Raw genomic sequence first — 6,728 nt, 5'->3', positions numbered from 1 at the left:
CTTTTGATGATATTTTCCTTTGATTTCAGATTTACCTAACAAGAAAATTACCTGTTTCCACAGACTCATTTCACTTCAGACTGATAGTACTCAATGTCACAGTTGCACTCAGATAATTCCATGAGGATCAGATGTGGATTTTCAAAATTAAAGTCCTCTAAAATGTGACCTTTGATGATATTTTCCTTTGATTTCAGATTTACCTAACAAGAAAATTACCTGTTTCCACAGACTCATTTCACTTCAGACTGATAGTACTCAATGTCACAGTTGCACTCAGATAATTCCATGAGGATCAGATGTGGATTTGCAAAATTAAAGTCCTCTAAAATGTGACCTTTGATGATATTTTCCTTTGATTTCAGATTTACCTAACAAGAAAATTACCTGTTTCCACAGACTCATTTCACTTCAGACTGATGGTACTCTACCAAATTATTCAGGCATTATTTTCCCTCCAAATTCGGATTGACATGAACTCCTCTTCAGTAGGGCCAATTTCACCAACCCAGTTGCAAAGTGTTTCTTCCTTGTCTTTCTGCCACATGTGCTCCCTCATCTGGCCCATGTTGCCCAGATTTTTATCTTCTTCCTTGTATGCTTATAGTTTTACAGTGTTTTACCAATGCTAGTCCCTCTTCCTTTAAAGAGTTTGCTTCGTTGTCTAAGTTCTTTAGTTTGCCTATGATATATGTGGACTTGTTCATTTGAATTTAAATGATACTGTCTACAAACAGTTCCTTCTAAAAGTATTCATCCCCCTTGAACTTTTCCACATGTTGTCACGTTTTCACCACACTTGTAAATGTATTTTATTGGGATTTTATGTGATAGACCAACACACAGTGGTGCATAATTGTGAATTTGAAGGAAATTGATCCATGGTTTAAAAAAAATGTTTCACAATAAAAAACAGAAAAGTGTGGTGTGCAAAAGTATTCCCCCCTGAGTCAGTACGTTGTAGAACCACCTTTTGCTGCAATGACAGCTGCAAGTTTTTTGGGGTAAGTCTCTACCAGCGATGCACATATAGAGATAGAAATATTTGCCCATTCTTCCTTGCAAAATAGCACAAAGTTAGTCTGATTGAGAGGAGAGTGTCTGTGAACAGTAATTTTCAAGTCTTGCAAGAGATTCTCAATTGGATTTAGGTCTGGATTTTTGACTGCCCCATTCTGACACGAATATGCTTTGATCTAAACCATTATATTGTACCTCTGGCTGTATGTTGAGGCTTGTTGTCCTGCTGGAAGGCGAAACTCCGCCCCAGTCTCAAGTCTTTAGCAGACTGTAACAGGGTTTCTTTCAAGATTTTCTTGAATTTGTCTCCATCCATCTTCCCAGCAACTCAGACCAGCTTCCCTGTCCCTGCTGAAGAAAAGCATCCCCACAGCGTGATGAACCACCAGGTTTCATGGTGGGGATGGTTTGTTCAGGGTCGTGTGCAGTGTGTAGTTTTCTGCCACACATAGTGTTTTGCATTCAGGCCAAAAACTTAAATTTTGGTCTCATCTGACCAGAGCACCTTCCTCCACATGTTTGTTGTGCCCCCCACATGGCTTGTGGCAAACTGCATGGCTTTGTTTCAACAATGGATTTCTTCTTGCCACTCATCCATAAAGGCCTGATTTTTGGAGTGCATGACTAATAGTTGTCCTGTGGACAGATTCTCCCACCTGAGCTGTGGATCTCTGCAGCTCCTCCAGAGTAACCATGGGCCTCTTGGCTGCTTCTCTGATCAATGCCCTCCTTGCCCGGCCTGTCAGTTCGGAAGGTTTGCAGTTGTGCCATACTCTTTCCATTATCAGGTGATGGATTGAACGGTGCTCCATGAGATGTTCAAAGCTTGGGATAGTTTTTCATATCCTAAACATACTTCAAACTTCTCCACAACTTTATCCCTGACCTGTCTGGTGTGCTACTTTATGCACCACTTTGTGTTGGTCTATCACATAAAACCCCGCAAAAATACACTTACATTTGTGGTCAAAGTGTGACAAAATGTGGAAAAGTTCAAGGGGGTGAATACTTTTGCAATGCGCTGTAACTGCTCAGCTCTTCAGTAAAAACTTTGTATTGTTAAATTTTAGATTATCTCATGTTTCTCTCCCTGAAACTGACTCTTTCATTGGTCCATGACGTGAAATTTCTCATATTTATAGGATATAGTTATCTTTTTATTTCATTTATATATATATATATACACACATACATATATACATATATACATATACATATATACATATATACATATACATATATATATACATATATATATATATATATATATATATACATACATATATACATATACATATATACATATATATATATATACATATATATATACATATGTATATATATACATATATACATATACATATATACATATATATATATACACACATATATATATACATATATACATATACATATATACATATATACATATATATATACATATATACATATATATATACATATATATATACATATATATATATATACATATATATATACATATATATATACATATATATATATATATACATATATATACATATATATATATATATATATATATATATATATATATATATATATATATATATATATATATATATATATAAACATTCTGTTTTATATTTGTGGAACTGTTTACCATATTTTATTTATTTCATGTTTCACTCAGATCTTTTAATAACATGCCTAGTCCTTGATAGTTTCTTCATATTAAGAGTTTTGATTTACTCAAGATTTTTCAAGGGCTTTTATGCCTTCTTTTAATAGAACAGCAAAAGTGAGGGCAGGAAATGGGAGAGAGAGAGAGAACAACCAAAGTGAAATGCTAATTGGAGAGGCCTCTTATAGTTCAGTTTCCATACCCACATCATTCTTACTGCAGCAAATATCACAGGATATTTAAGCAGCAAAAACATATTTAAAAGTTGACATTACAGAGAGAAACTATCCAGAGGAAAATACTTAAATACTCTATGAAGTTTCTGCTCATACAAGCTCACACAGCTTGAAAGATGCAACTTATTTCCCACCCATCCAGAAAACAAAATGTCTCGCTGTCAGTAATCTGCTTGATTAATCATGACACTTGATCCGAGTCTTGAATCAGTCATTTCTTCTGTTTATCTGATCCACTTTTTCAAAAATGATAAACCATCACAACCAAATTCATCATCGCCCTTAATACCACTTTTTGAAAGACTTTATTTGTGCATAAATTATGCACTACTTACATAATGTTTGCATCACTTCATTTGATCTTGATATGTGTAATTGAAAATATACATGTGAGTTAAATACTCTCTTAACAAGACAAAAGCATTTAGGATGACTTAACAGGTTATGTAATTGTTTTTATGTCCTCTCATCTGGAAAACAATATAAGTAATTTTAGCGTATGTATTAGAATTAAGAGGGGAATTACATCTATATGACATTAAAAGCTGTCATTCTTCTGTTGTTTGGCAATATTGACAATGTCAGTGCTTTATACAAGTTGTACTGCACATGTAAATCTTCAATGTCGTCCAAAATACAAAATATCTCCTGTGACCCAGCCGTTCGTAATGACCCAGTCTCTGGCAATGCTCCAAAGCCATCTGCACACCTTACATATTAAAATCTGTGTGCGAATGTTTCACAAATTAAGAGCAATGCAGGCTATTCAGGTGCACAAGCTTAATAGCTGTTCTGTTACAGAAATGTTAGAATAGCTTAATGTCTCCCCTATATGAAATTAATGGGAAACGTTTTGAAAATAATAACATTTTATATCAATGTAATGATTGTTTATGTGAAATATTTTTTATATCTAGTAAGAAGTTGCTTTTTCTTTTTCAATTATACCTTTTTCCCCTTTACATACTTACTTTATATTTTTAAATAAGAAATCAGCATGTATGATTCAAACTCATTATTTGGACCAAATTTGTCATTATAATGGCACACTTGATCATCAGTATTTTCTTGGTGCGAATGGGCCCTCACAAGTACTGCCCTTCAAAGTAACAGTATAACACAACTAGAAAAATTGCATTTCCTGCGAAAATACAGTGTAAATGCTGAAGGCTGAAGCGAAATCTGCTGAATGTACTGCCGAAAAGCTGAAAAAGCTTAAAAGCTGAAAAAGTTGAAAAGTTAAAGGCAGAAAGAGCTTAAAAAGTTGAACATATTGATAGCTGAACAGTTTCTGTAGCTGAACATGAAGATGAATGTATAAAAAAGCTGAAAAGGCACAAAGATGAATATTTCTAAAAGATGAAAATGCAGAAAAGCTGAGGAGGGCTGAAAGAGTTTAAAAAGTTGAACATTTTCATAGCTGAACAGGAAGCGTAATGTTTGAAGGAGTTGAAAAGGCAGGAAGATGAATATCTGAAAAGGCTAAAAAGCTGTAGAATAAGAGGTCTGAAAGAGGTTATATAGGTGAAAAAAGACTGAAAATGTGGAAAGTTAGAGGCAGAAAGAGCTTAAAATGGCTGCATCATCTATGTAAAGTAAAAGATGTTGGATTCAAATCCAGCTGAAGAGAATTCTTTCTCCAGTGTTCCAGCTGCTCTCCAATCAGGTGATTGTGTCACTCACTCTAGCTGACGCAATACACACGCATTCTACAGATACACACAACAAGAAGATTTCATACATTTCTATACATACATTGTCTATATTGAGTAAAAGGTTTGGGATCTAAATCAAGCTGAAGATAATTTTTTTCTTGAATGGCTCCAGCTGCTCTACGCTCTAGCGATGATGTCACGCACTCTAGCCGACGCAATACGCACCCATTATAAACTCACAATACGGAAGCAGGAATAATTATCAACACTAATTATCCTTCTTTTTCTCTGAGTGTCAGCCTGGACTGTCAGCCATACACGTCCTTGATACGCCACAAAATTACAGAGAAACATCAGGCCTCTTGATCAAATCAATTTTTTACATCACGTTGACCCTTCTGACCATGTATACGTTGTTGCTGCACTGTGATGCTGTGCGCACCTTTGACCTGTTGAATTGCGCGTGCGCGTGAGCTATCATCAGTGAAGGCAAAATGTCGAAGAAACAGCAAGGGTGAGTACACTTCTGTTAAATACACCCTTAGCCTAAGACACGTAATGACTTTTCTTTTACATACAAATGTTGGTAAACAGGTAAGATATATCTATTACATTTAATCCCATCCAATATTGATTCAGACAGAACTTTAAGAATCGGCCAATATCACTCAATCACAAATATTTTTTTACTGGTGTGTACTACTAAACCTGTATGAATGTTCAGTGACTGCAATCATTGTTGTTTGGCTTGGCTCAGGTTAAACTCTTTTGAAAAGATGAACAAATACATAAGAGGATGCATGCCATGGAGCATGACTCCACCATTGTGAGGGAAAGTACAATGCATTAGCTGCTGGGAAGTAGCACGGTCCATTTAAGGGTTGATAAATCAGAGCAAATCTCCAATACCGATACCAACATTTTAGGCAGTGTCGGGGGCATTTTCTGGTACTGGTATCAGTATCAGAACAATCCAACTGATTTCTGGCTAGAAAATGTTCACACAGTGCTGAACCACACATACTGTTGACCTGTTATGTCTCACTCAACATCTGTAACCCCGTAAAAAAAAAAAAAAAAAAAGGCTCACTTTGAATCTGTCAGAGTAGTTACCACAGTGACTGCCTGGTGTTGAACACTGAGGAACCAGTTCAGCTATCTTTTTGAACGTGTTATATAGCAAGAGTATGTATGCTGTCTTCCTAATATTCTCTTCTTTTTTGATTTTATACAGAGTACACACCTTCAGGTTATTTGGGGTAAGTTATTAATTCAATTATGAATAATCTCTTTCTTCTCTTTATTGCACAGTTAATGAAAGAATGCATATCATTTGTTAATGATCATTAATTTTGCTTCTTTTTCTGTACAAAATAGAACAAATTCAAACAAATCTGGACCGAGGACATTTTGAAAATTATTGATGACCTGAAAAAGAGTGGCATTTCACTACAAGACAATTCAACACATAAGGATGGCTTCTGGAGTGAAGTGTGCACTGGACTTCAGATTCCTAACAACAGGAACAATCGGTACAGGGTTCATAAGGCCTATGAATATAGTAAGGTGTGTACTTATCATGTTAATCCTCAGAAATTAAAAGCATTATTTATGACTTTTATAGGTCACAGTATGAATTTGTAGTTTTCCTTATGCAGAAAATGCCAGAATCTTCAAAAAATAGTGCTGGAAATGAACATCAGTCACCACAGCAGGTTGGTACTTAACTTTTGTCACTCAAAATGTTGTTACGTCATACACTATTTGAAAAATAATAGAAGAGTGAGACAAAGCCTGATGAAACCAAAACTCTGTATGAGGTTGGTTATTAATGCCTGCCTACTTGATAAATACATTTCACTGTCACTATACTTTACATGCTGAAATGTGTGTTGTCTTTCTTTCAAACCACAGCCAGCATCCTCTCCGGCCCTGTCCCAAGACAGCAAGGGCGACAAAGACCCAGAGGAAGACACATTTCTATCCGAGGTTGATTATTAATGCGTGCCTACTTGATAAATACGTTTCATTGTCACTATACTTTACATGCTGACATGTGTGTTGTCTGTCTTTCAAACCACAGCCAGCATCCTCTCCGGCCCTGTCCCATGACAGCAAGGGCGACAAAGACCCAGAGGAAGACACATTTCTATC

This window comes from Acanthopagrus latus, chromosome 14 (genome assembly GCF_904848185.1).
Source record: "Acanthopagrus latus isolate v.2019 chromosome 14, fAcaLat1.1, whole genome shotgun sequence".
Taxonomy (NCBI): Eukaryota; Metazoa; Chordata; class Actinopteri; order Spariformes; family Sparidae; genus Acanthopagrus; species Acanthopagrus latus.
Note: the sequence above shows the minus strand (reverse complement) of the source record.